This window comes from Eptatretus burgeri, chromosome 7, assembly GCF_056783735.1.
Source record: "Eptatretus burgeri isolate ZD-2024b chromosome 7, Ebu_testis_v1, whole genome shotgun sequence".
In the NCBI taxonomy this organism is placed as follows: Eukaryota; Metazoa; Chordata; class Myxini; order Myxiniformes; family Myxinidae; genus Eptatretus; species Eptatretus burgeri.
Genome location: NC_140967.1, coordinates 107,118,139 through 107,130,638, shown reverse-complemented (window position 1 = coordinate 107,130,638; position 12,500 = coordinate 107,118,139). Strand labels below are relative to the sequence as shown.

General features: G+C 43.8%; 1 long non-coding RNA gene across 1 annotated transcript in view; it reads right to left on the bottom strand.

The window, feature by feature from the left end:
• Positions 1-9,873: 9,873 nt before the first annotated feature.
• LOC147024055 (uncharacterized) overlaps positions 9,874-12,500 on the bottom strand; it is a 22,968-nt gene continuing 20,341 nt past the window's right edge. Inside the window, exon 5 of the long non-coding RNA XR_015060520.1 lies at positions 9,874-10,176. This is a non-coding gene — a long non-coding RNA (uncharacterized LOC147024055). The remainder of the gene's footprint in view (positions 10,177-12,500) is intronic.

Sequence of the window (12,500 nt, the reverse complement as noted above, 5' to 3'; positions counted from 1 at the left end):
ATCCATTGGGACCATACTCTGCACAGAGCATTGCTGCTGCCAAAGCAGTCTCATAGGGTATTGGGCGCAATCCTGCATGGGTCGTCACTCTGATGCAGGATACTCAAATGGCTCAATCATCCCAGCAAGCTGCGACTCATTTTGCCGACCTCGGAAGGATGACAGGCTGAATCAACCCCACCAAAATGTTTCGGGGTTGACCCCTCAATGGCCAAGCAAGATTTGAACTCAGGACCCTAGGATCCCAAGCCCACCACCCTAACCGTTACGTCAACACCAGGCATAGATTTAGCAATGTAGCAAATAAATTGAGCGCTTGATCCTCGGTGAGAATGTTGTACGAAAAGTGAGTTCGTGGGATACCTTTTTCAAACAACACAATCCAGCGTACAATGTTGATATGTCTCCTGATTTGAATATTCAAATCGTGCAACAGATGAAAGAGCTTCACTTTTCTCAATTTAACTCTTTTTTTTTGTATACATTGCCGTATCCTTGAAAAAACAACAAATGTTTTGTTGGATGCCCAGTTGTTGGTTTACTGCAGATATATTTTCAATGGCAGCATGAAGGAAGAATTCCTCTTTTGTCAGAATTTCAAAACGACAACCACAGCTTCCGAAGTGATGGATGTTGTATCCGCCAATTTTGAGTCATGGGTTGAGATGGAACAATCTTATTGGTGTCACAAATGATGGAGCTCCAGCCATGCTTCATTCAAGATCTGGGTTTAAGACGAAACTCCATTGGCGTTCACTATTTTGTTCATTGTGAAACACCAGCACCAAATCACTGCCTCTGGAGTTGAATATGCTGTTCAAGAAAATCGTCAAAATGGCCAACTATGTGAAAGGATCGGCAGTGAAATCCTGACTTTCCCAATAGCTGTGTGCTGACGTGGACCCCATGCATGAAACATTGCTATCTGGGGGGAAGTTTCTCACATGCTTCTTCACCCTTCGCAATGAGGCAAAGACTTTCCTCGAAATACAGGGAAAATTTGATTTGCTGGCAACATTTGACACCAAATATTTTGAAGCACAACTGCCATACATGGTGGACATTGTTCAGGTGTTGAATGAACTCAACATGAGGATGTGAGGGAAATAATAAACCGTCATTACTCACACACATTATGTCTGAGCTTTTCTCACCAAATGCAACTCCACAGAAATTGCATGCAACATGGGAATTTTGTGATGTTGCCCAATTTCTAAAAGGTTATTGCCAACGATGTGCTTACCTAACGGTGTGCAATAAGATGTCAAAAAACACTTCATCTCCCTTCATCAAGAAGTTTCGTGATATTTTCCGGATTTGGAGAGGGAGAATATGGAATTGGCAAGAAACAAAATTTGTGATGTTGACCTAGTTCTTGAAGCGGTTCAAGAAGAGTTCTTGGAATTGATCAACGATTCTTCAGCCAAAGACATCTTCAAGAGAAGAAAATTGAAGAGTTATGATGTGATATGATGAATGTGTATCCAAAAATGAGATATAGCGATTCATGTCCTGTTGCCTTTTGGGGAGATTATATCTGTGAAAGCGGTTTCTCTGCGTTGTTTGCATCAGATTGAAGAGTCACAACCAAGTCGCAGTGAAAGGCGATCTATGATGTGCTCTGGCAAAGACGGTGTCACGTTTTGAAAGCATCGTAGCTCAGATAAAGCAACTACACACTTACCATTGATTGACTGTGCTGTTTCGTCACATCCATTGCATCATTTTTCTTACAATTCAATTAAAGAATCTGAAATAATGTGTCCTTTGGGCCAGTTTTACAATATTGTCACGGATTTGGAAGCCTCTTGCACACAGACAGTCAGCAGTCGCAAAGTTTAGTTATTTTGTTAAGTATATGTGGATAGTTAGAATCCATCCCCTGTGTCTCATGGGAATTTCATGTGTGCGCTGCGAGTTATTTTGTAGTTAGCTTTTTTATATCCCCCAACAACAACATCCTGCTTCGTTCCGCCACCCAACCAAACCTTCGCGCACTGACTCCATTATCCACGTGTTTTTGGCTGAAGGCGTGGGCGGAGCCTCCATCGCCTCAGATCGAGGCTCCGCTCTGAAAAAGTGCAGGGAGTGTTTCCTCCAGCCAATGGACGAAGAGCGAGCAAAGCCGAGGCACCCCAGCCAATGGGAAGCCAGAAACAACTACAGTGCCTCTTCGGGGGGGGGGGTCACCGACATTCCACCCATCCAATGGGAGACAGAGTTACCTCAGGGCAGATCCCTCCCACCTCAGAGGAGGGGTTGAATAATTGTCAGTGCGATCCGTCTGTCTCGTCTCATCTGGTCTACTGGCCATCTTCCGTCTTGGTGCTGGCTGGTGTCTGCAGCTTCGTCTTGGTTCCTTGGCGCTTGGTGCGAGGTTGTCCGTATGGATTTGAGTCCCACCGTGGTGGTTGAAGTGTCCGATCTTCCCAAGCCCTTCCACAAGAATTCCGAGCTCCACAAGGGCAGGTCGGCAAGCCGTGCGAACGTGGCCAGGTACCAGCAGAACACTGACCTCCAGCCTGTCTATCCCCTTGGCTGCGAGGGTCGAAATAAAGACAATCTGGGTCCATTTTCTTTTGGTGTGTGTGTGTGTCTGTGGTGGCGCCGTCCTATAAGTAGAAATTCTATCACTGTTGATTGCTCATTGTACATTTTCCTGCATATTCGTGATTAAGTCAGCTCTGTGTCTCCCTCCCTATTATAAATAAACCCATGTTAAATGTACCAGCTCGTTGCCTGTCGTTTCTTTCATTGGCCTAGCATGGTTCGGGCTTGAGAGTCAGGAAGGCCGATTGTGCCGTAAATTGCCATTTGGACCTGCGTGGCTTTGGTAACTCCCGCTCGGTTACGCCGGATCCGAGTCGGTAACAATGACTCGGTTCGGACAAAGTCGGCCGAGGGTGTGGTTTCCCCGGTAGTTAGATGGCGTGAGTACTTAGGTAAATTGAAATAGAAAAGTGGACCCTGCCTCACGCCGTCGAAATATTGGTGACCACGGTCCTTTAAGCGACCCGTTGACCATGATGGAGTTGATCCTCTTCCTGCATCAACCTCTTCCCACATCCATCTTCGCACAACAGCACAATGGAGAAAGGCTCAGATGTGAAAGAATTCCCAGGATGAGTTGATGTTGGAGAAAGTAGCGATAGGAGACCAGTCTATAAGCTTGATGGCTGCTTGGAGACCCTGCCAGTCGGCTTGAGTGAAATGCCAGACTCGACGGTGGTGAGGTAGGTCTCTGATAATAGCCAGAGAGATGTCCACTTTGAGAAGGACGTGGTCAGACGAACCAATTGGAGCAGTGGAAGAGCAGCAGTTATTGTCAGGGAAATTTGTCAAAATCAGATCCAGAAGAGATGGAGTACCATTGGTTGAGATCCGGGTCGGGAAGTTGACCGATTGAGTCAGTCCCAATGAGTCGCAGAAAGCTTTTGCTGAGGTGCCATGACAGGTGAGAGAGGTACCCACACATAGCCAACTGGCATGATGACGATTGAAGTCGCCACATATGAGGATGAGAGAGTTTGGATGAGAAGATAGAAGTTGGTCCATGTTTTCGGATAGAGGGGTGTAGATGGAGTCATCACTGTTAGGTGGACGGTACAGTATACATATAAACATGAGGTGGAAGTGGAGGGGAAGCCGAAGCCAGAGGTATTCCTGGGGGTGTGGGGGAGTGAGGGCAGTGCATGGAGAGTGAGGAATAGAGTCTTTGATGAAGAGAGCAACTCCTCCACCAGGACGAGGCTCAGGTCTGTCATACCGGAGGCGGGATTAACATGGGAGAGATACTTGGGAGTCAGACACATCTTGGGGGAGGAAAGTTTTTGTTAGGCAGATTATGTCTGGTTTGTCAATGGCAACCTGTATGGAAAGATCTGAAAGGTTTGAGCGAAGGCCCCGGATATTTGAGGTCTACACTTTTAATGAAGAGGTAGGGGAGGAGGCTTTGGGTGCAGGGGTGGGAGGGGAGAGGGTAGGACAAGGGACGAGGGGGGGAGGTATGGTGGGTTGTTGAAAGAGTGTGGGGGATTGCAGAATAGCTGGGGGAGGGGCCGAATGAGGAGGACAAAAGGCTCTGTGGCGCTGGGGTAGAAGGGGGACAAAGAGGGAGAAGAAGGCAGTTGAGGATTTGAGGAGGTTAAGTGAAGAAATGGAGGTGAGAGGGCAGTGGAAGGAGGCAGCTTTGTGGATGAGAGGGGGGGCAACTTTGAGAAGGATGAGTGAGGGGGATGAATTGTGGGAGAAAGGTGAGGGGGAATTTTTGAGAGAGTTGAGACGAAGGCTTGGAGGGAGAAGAGTGGGATGGTTGCTTTGAGAGTGAGGGGTGAGAGGGGTGAGTCGGCACTGAAGTTGGAAAAAAAGAATGGTTGATGGAAAGCGAACATTCATAGCAAACTGCGGTTTTTTTAAGTTTTAGGTCAGAGATGTGATTTAACACAATTCTTGATGGATGCAATAAAGGCGAATTCAGAGAATGGAGAGAAGAAATGCTGTAACAGTTGGATTTTTTTAGGCAAGGTATGAAGGAGAGGTTGAATTGAGAGTGGTCTGTTTAAATAGCAGAAGAGTAGTGCATTATGATACAGTAAAGAGTACCACACGTGTGAAAGAGGAAGATGAAGCATTATAAGAGATCGTTTTTGTTATTATTATTAATGTTTGAGAGAGTTTTTAACAGATTAGGTCATGGGAGTGTTGTTGAAAAAAATCGAGGAAGAAGAAGAGGAGGAAGAAGAAGAGGAGATGAAGAAGAAGAAGAAGAAGAAGAAGAAGAAGAAGAAGTAGAATTGAGACTCATGAGTGTGCAAGGAGAAAGGTAGCGTTTTTTTGTTTGTTTGTTTTTTTTAATTTAAGATAAGAAATAGAGTGATGGGGGATGTTAGGAAAGTGGGGAAGATGGAAATTGAAGGTAATGGGGAGAAAAAGCAAATAAACCCAATCGTACACCGAGGGGAACCGGTAGGCCTCAAGCCTCAATGGTAGGCCTCAAGCACGCGGTAGGACAAGGTCGACAAACCTCACAAAATAGCACGATTTTTGAAACAAAACCGAACTAGGAACACACAGTAACATGAAGGTGAGAAAAATAAACAGTTAAAACGGGACAGATAACGATCGGACACTTAACTTTGAGATCGTCAGCAGAGAGCCCCGAAGGAGACCTGTCGATGCTCCAAACCCAGAACCGGAAGTTTTCGGAAGTTTTTCAGAACCGGACCCTTTGGGCACTTAAGACTCCATTTGACCTTTAAGACACCTTAGATCTGTGAGACATTTAAACCCTTTGACCCTTTCTAGACCAATTTAAGACCCTTTAAGACACTTTAGACCCCTTTCCACCCCTTTAGAAAAACTAAAAAGATTTCCCCAAAATTAATTTTGTACAATTTTTGTCCATGCACCATTTGTGTCGCATCACAATTTACAACGAGGAATCAAAACTGATATCTCAAAAGCAAAACTGATGTGAGGAAATGAAATTGAAACTACTGATCTATGGATCATTGAACGTGAGACCAGAATGAAATGCTGTGAGAAATACCAAATGGAAATTGCCAAAAGCAAAGCTGTGGGGAGTAGAGAGGGCACAGGTTGGGGACTGAAGAAGCGACAGTCAGTTGGCATTAGTCCATTTGCCGCTATTATGTGTTCCATTGTCAACCTTGTTGATGTGGAAAGTGTATGGTTTTATGATTGTTTTGGACTAACATGGGTCCATTAATAAAATTCAGGTTGGTTGGCGGGGTGGCTACCTTGGGGAACTCCTGTAATTTGCATACATTAAAGATGGCCGCTACAGATCAGACAATGGGGCTGTTTTTAATCGGTCAACATATAATCCTGTGTAATACCTCTTTTCCATATGATTTTGACATGAGGCATTCAATTTTGGGGGTTTTTTTCCATTCAGGAATAAATAGAGGTTCACATGAAATGTCCATGACTATTTTCTGCTGAAAATTATGCAACACCAATGCAAAAGTGAAGTCATTAATGGTTCACAATAGTATGCTGATAATCAGAAAGCATACACATTGTCATGTCATCATATTGGACATCTTAGGAACAGAGGACATAGAGCTTAGTAGACAACTTACGTATTGTTCATTCCCATTCATTGTACTCGTCCCCTTCCGTATCCTCATCTCTTTCCAGTTCTGCTTCGAAACTCCCTTCTTCCACTTCACTTTCACTGTCCTCCACAGTCTTGTGTGGGTTGAAGCACTTGTCACTGCAACCACAAGTGCAGTATCGCGTGCAGGAGATCTTTGCATGGTGACAACTGCAACTTGCAGTACTGCAGGCCTCCTCTCTGCTTTGCATCCACACCGCACAACATCCATGAGGTCCAAAGGGGCTGGTGGAGTAGCAGAAGTTGCTGGCACTGGGATTCCATCTCTGATGTCCCATCCATATTTTGAAATGTCAAGTTCAGGTGGGGCCTGCTGATCAGCTGATTTTGCAAGTACTGTCTGTAGATGTGCACGCAAAATATGTAGGAAGAGATTGATCTCAGTTGGAAGTAATGCCATGAGCTTGAGGGGCTTGCCAGACTTCCTTGTGTACATATAGTACCTCATCTCACTCATCGTGGTATCTTCTGGTTGACCATACAGGGCACAGAAGAATGTCCGCCCTGCTTCCATGAGCTGTTCATGGCTTGCGTTCAGCAAGCTAAGTGCGGAGTACAAACCAGGGAAGTTGCCAGCTCTCAGTGTCTTCAGGGCTGTCACTTTGCCCTTGCAGTAAGGGTATGACGTGGTATCTGAGCCAGTGATGTAGTGCATTCCCAAAAGCTGCAGACACTTGGGGCCAAGCTGATCACAGGTGGTGTTGATATCCCAAATTTCCCCATCCCACCTTTCCATCTGCACTATGGCCTGGATGTTGCGCTGGTAAACCCAGTAAACCATCAATACAAAAACATCAATGTCATCAGAGAGGATACGTATCACTCTTGCATTACCTTCAGCAGCCATGAGCAGGTGTGACATCATTGTAATGTCTGCTTCATCATGGTTGAACCCACCATGGCTACGGCTCTCCACAGTAACTCCTTCACCAAAGTTATAGGTACTCAAAACCTTGGATAGCTGCAACTTGTTCTGCTTGTTTTTCAGGATGGCGTCTCGACTAGGCAGGGGTGTGTTTATTGTGAGGTCATAGTTGATGGAACCAATGCCAGCACGCCTCACTCGTTCATGGTCCTTTGCAGAAACATCATAATATTTGTCAAAGAACAAAATTTTCTGACCAGCAATGGTAGACAGCCTTGTCTTGATGAACTCAACTAAGACTGACATAGTTCCCCTGAAAGGCCAGACAATATGATAGAGAAGTTGGCTCGCGTCAACAATGGTAACATCTGGTTGCAGAGGCTGTTGTGCCTGAACACAGAGTTTGTGTGCCAGTGGTGCTTTGTTGCCTTTCCTTAAGCACCCATATTCATCAATCAGTGAGGGGGGTACTGCGCAGAGCTCAAACTGGAAGATAGGTCCGAGCTCCATTTGTCTTTGCTGTCCAATAGTCAGCAGCCTGAGGAAGGAAGATAGTTTCGAGATCAAAGATCGTCTTGTCCCCAATTTTCACTCCTTTCTGTAAGTGCTCCATTGTCTTGATGGGGCATGAGATGGTTGCATGGAATCCACCTGGAAGGGATGCATGGAACTCTGCAACCATTTTCTGACCTATAACCACGGAATCCTCAACATTCACTTCAGCTTCTCGGGGAGCAATTCGACTATTGGCAATGTTGTACAGATGTGGTGAGTGATGCTCAAGAGGATGAGACACATTCGACAATTCAAGTAAAATCCGGCGCCTATCATCTCCATCAAGTTCTCTCCTCTTCTTCCCCTCCTTCTTGTGACATGGTCCGATTCTTGTGTCCTTTTCTCTCACTTGGTCTTCATTGTCCTTGTTTGAGGAGTCAAGGTAGATGTGCTCCATTGTATCTGAGATGAAGGCAGTGACAGGATAGGAATCGATGCACTCTGCTACCATCTCTGGAGAAAGAGTCATACCCTTGAGGCCACCCTTGCCGATTCTAAAAGCAGTTTGTTCACCGAACTGATCAGAGCTCACACCATTCCAAATGCCTTCCTGGTGATGACACACAAAAGCACCTGAGATGAGCTCTGAATTGGCATCTGGTGGCAGCAGGTAGCGCATCTCCAGAAGGTGATGGGTGATGTAATGGGCATAGTGATGGTGACCAGCAACAAAGAAGTTGAATTAGTTAGTAACAAACAAAACAATGAATTAGTAACTCGCATTAATGTCGTATGTGAGCGTCCAGTTGTCAGAATAGTGACCTTGTTGCCATTCACAATGTATCTCACACGGCAAACAATTGCCAGGAACTCGAACATTGACCTCAAATTTACTTCTAATCACAAAAATAAGGTTAAATATCGATTCCTCGTGCCAAAATTATATGGAAAAGATGTCTCATGTGTAATTTTAAGTTCATTACCTAAAAGGTTATATTTTCAGCCCGGTCGATGACGGCCATCTTGTATTTGCACAAAAATAACAGATTTCCCCATGGTTGCCATCCGGGCAACCAAGCTTCGTTTTGTCTATGCATGCCTGTGAACAAGAAACCACCATAAAACCATACACTTTTGAGGACAACAAGGTTACTTCTCTGGCAAATGGACTACATGGGGAGAACTCCGGTGATCTTTGGTCAGATGGTAGGCTCAAAAAGTGCCGAAATCCGTTTCCTAGCCGAGCTTCCTTAATTTCATCCACGGACCCAAGCAGTACTTCGGGGGTACAACAAGCATCGATTGGAAATCTTAGTTGGTGGTTTCCAAGGTTAATGGCTCCACTCACTGTGATATCTGATCACCGAGTATTTATGCTGAATTCCCCTTTCTACAAACAACTACATACTCCAAAAAATTGCTCATTTGAGATGAAACATCTTTGAGCCTGTAGGAGATGGGTACACTGTGAGAGTAAACATATATATCAAGTAAAATGCCCATGCAAAAGAGACCAAACTTGGTTTCCACTGATGTATGTCAAAGTGAACAGCTGTTGCCATTGGTCATGATTACTCTAACAGATGGTAGCAGCTGTTCAATATATAAACAGGATATTTATGGCCATCATATTGACCTGAATCCCTGCAGAACAGCAATGGGCACCACCATGTTGAGTGCGACATTGTTACGACCATATTTGGTAAAGAAGATTCTTTCATTTCGTGCAACTTCTGGTCCCTCTAGTGGAATTTGGGTGGTTTAAATCATTGCCTTACATTTCTTTACACATAGATGTAACAAAGATACCTTGAATTCAAGTTGGTAAATTCAGGATTCTATTGTTGCATCAGACATGAACATGGTACACTTCTGAATAAACACAAAACTGTTTTCAGGTTAATGGATTGCACCTCCCAACGTGCACGCACACACACACACACACACACACACACACACACACACACACACACACACACACACACACACACACACACACACACACACACACACACAAACGATAACGACTGTGCCATCCATGGTAGGAGGATGCCAGCAATATCTCCGGTTAAATCACCTTGAAACAGGTACATAGGTTGCACACGTTTCTTTTTAGTGTCATATACACATCTCCTGGATAAGACCTGCTGTTTGATTTTTTTTTTTTTTTAAGTTTTGGACATCTGTTAAGTCACATCTTCAAGTGATATTTTGAGGGGGGTGTCACCCATTAGAAAGAGTGGGTTTTATCTGAAATAACTTAACAATGGTAATGAGGGTGGGGCAGCGGGGGGGGGGGAGTCACCATGGTAATGTGGGGGACACTCATTAAGAGGGAGTCTGCTTCATCTCAAATAACTTTACAACCACTTTATTCACGTATTGAATGATATGTTTGTGGAACAGTCACAGGATTTGCCAACATGAAAAGATCTTTGATCATGTGAACATCTCGCTCAAGTTATGCACCCAGACAAGAGCAGTTTTCATACACCCGAGATCAATCTGGTCACCATCTTGTTTTTATATTTTTTCCTCGATGTTCTGAGTCCTCCTTCTGGGTGAAGAATGGGCCTTAATTACTGTGGTAGAGACATATATCCGCTCGCTCTTTCACACTTGTTCTTGGACAATGATGGAGTTGATCCTCTTCCTACATCAACCTTCCCACATCCATCTTCGCACATCAGCACAATGGAGAAAGGCTCAGATGTGAAAATAGCTTCATCAGAAAGTGATATCACACTATATGTATAACACGTGGGCTGTGCTATGTAAATTAAACATTCCAAGTACAAAATTGCTCTGATTGGACGTCATTTCAATACACTTTGGTGCCAGTTACTTGGTCATTCATTGAGCATCTCACGGAACCTGTTGTGATGGCCGTTTATCACCACTGAAGTGCCTACTCATGCATGTATGTGTATGTATATATATATATATATATATATATATATATATATATATATATATATATATATATATATATATATATATATATACACATTATATATACACATTATATATACACATTATATATAAATATATCTATCATAAATATACACACATCCACATTTATATAAATATATATATATATATATGTATGTATGTATGTGTGTATGTGTGTATGTGTGTATGTGTGTATGTGTGTATGTGTGTATGTGTGTATGTGTGTATATATATATATATATATATATATATATATATATATATATATATATATATATATATATATATATATATATATATATATATATATATATATATATATATATATATATATATATATATATATATATATATATATATATATACGGATGAGCCTGGTGTTGGCACAGTGGTTAGGGCAGCGGCTTGGGATCCAAGAGGTCCTGAGTTCAAGCCCCGTTGAGCCACTGAATTAATACACCAGGGGGTTGACTCAGCCTGTCATCCTTCCGAGGTCGGCGAAATGAGTACCAGTATACTGGGCCGGTGTATACCCCGGTTAAAAAATAGGTGTACCATATCCCTGTGTCGTAAGAGGCGACCAGGGTTGCGTCAGGAAGGGCATCCGGCGTAAAAAACATATGCCAAATCATTATGCGGATCATACGGATGATCCGCTGTGGCGACCCCTAACGGGAGCAGCCGAAAGAAGAAGAAGAAGAAGATATATATGCGGATGTCTACATATATACAGTCAATCATCGCGGTTCACCGATCGCGCCCCCGGTTCATCGCGGGTTTTCCCTTGGAACGTAACTAATTTTTTCTGCGGATTCCCCCGGTACATCGCGGTAATAATGTATAAAATATAAATTATTTAAGCAATAAATTATAACGCCTGGTGCTCGACCAGTCACACAACGCACGAGACAAAGTTTCGCTTGTGAACTTTTTTTTCTCCAAGCCCCACGATGCCGCCCAAACGCCTTGCACCTTCTGAGGCTTCTGGCAAGGAACCAAAGCGCCAGAGGAAGGTCCTGGGACGCTCCAGGAGAAGGATAAGGTGCTTGATATATGCTTCGGGAAGGAAAAAGGTTTGCCGCCGTTGGACGAGCACTGCTCGTACCCAGCACATCAAAACCTACCAGACCAGACGAGTCGATCTCCGGCACCTCAAACCCAATCACTGCCAAACCGACCAGACCAGACGAGAGTCCCTTTATAGAGAGAGTAGCGACAACTAACGATTTGACGCCATTTTGAGTCCATTCAGTGCGGAGCCGCAGTATGGCGCTAGTGCATTGAACCGTGTATTCCATTATGTTCTCGATGTATGAGAGATGGGAATGGTCTTTTCCATGTTGATAATGAACAAATTATGTGAAGATAACAAAATAGAAGATTTATGACAACTAAGAGCCATATATGATAAAGAAGAAATTCACAGAGCTGGTTGTGATTTAACAGTCACAGAGATTTAGAAGCATGACAAAGAAGGAATAAACTAGACAAGTTCACGTGCTGCTTATTTCAGCCTCATTTTAATTTCAGGGAGGCGAGAGCAAGACTCGAACTCTCACCTCCCTGCTTATACATGTACATGTACAATACAATGTTAAGCGTTATCTTTGTATTTCTGCAGTTGTTTGACCTTGTTTATCGTGTGTGGGTATATATTTGTGTTTGTTTAATCTTCATATTTAAATTATTAATCTAAACGTTGCTGCATGTTGCCGATCATATATTAATCCCATCAAAAATAGATTAGCCCACCCCACCCGGCCTCTTCATTCTCTCTGTCTCTGTCTCTGTCTCTGTCTCTGTCTCTGTCTCTGTCTCTGTCTCTGTCTCTGTCTCTGTCTCTGTCTCTGTCTCTGTCTATGTCTCTCTCTCTCTCTCTCTCTCTCTCTCTCTCTCTCTCTCTCTCTCTCTCTCTCTCTCTCTCTCTCTCTCTCTCTCTCACTCTCTCTCTCTCTCTCTCTCTCTCTCTCTCTCTCACTCTCACTCTCACTCTCACTCTCACACACACACACACACACACACACACACACACACACACACACACACACA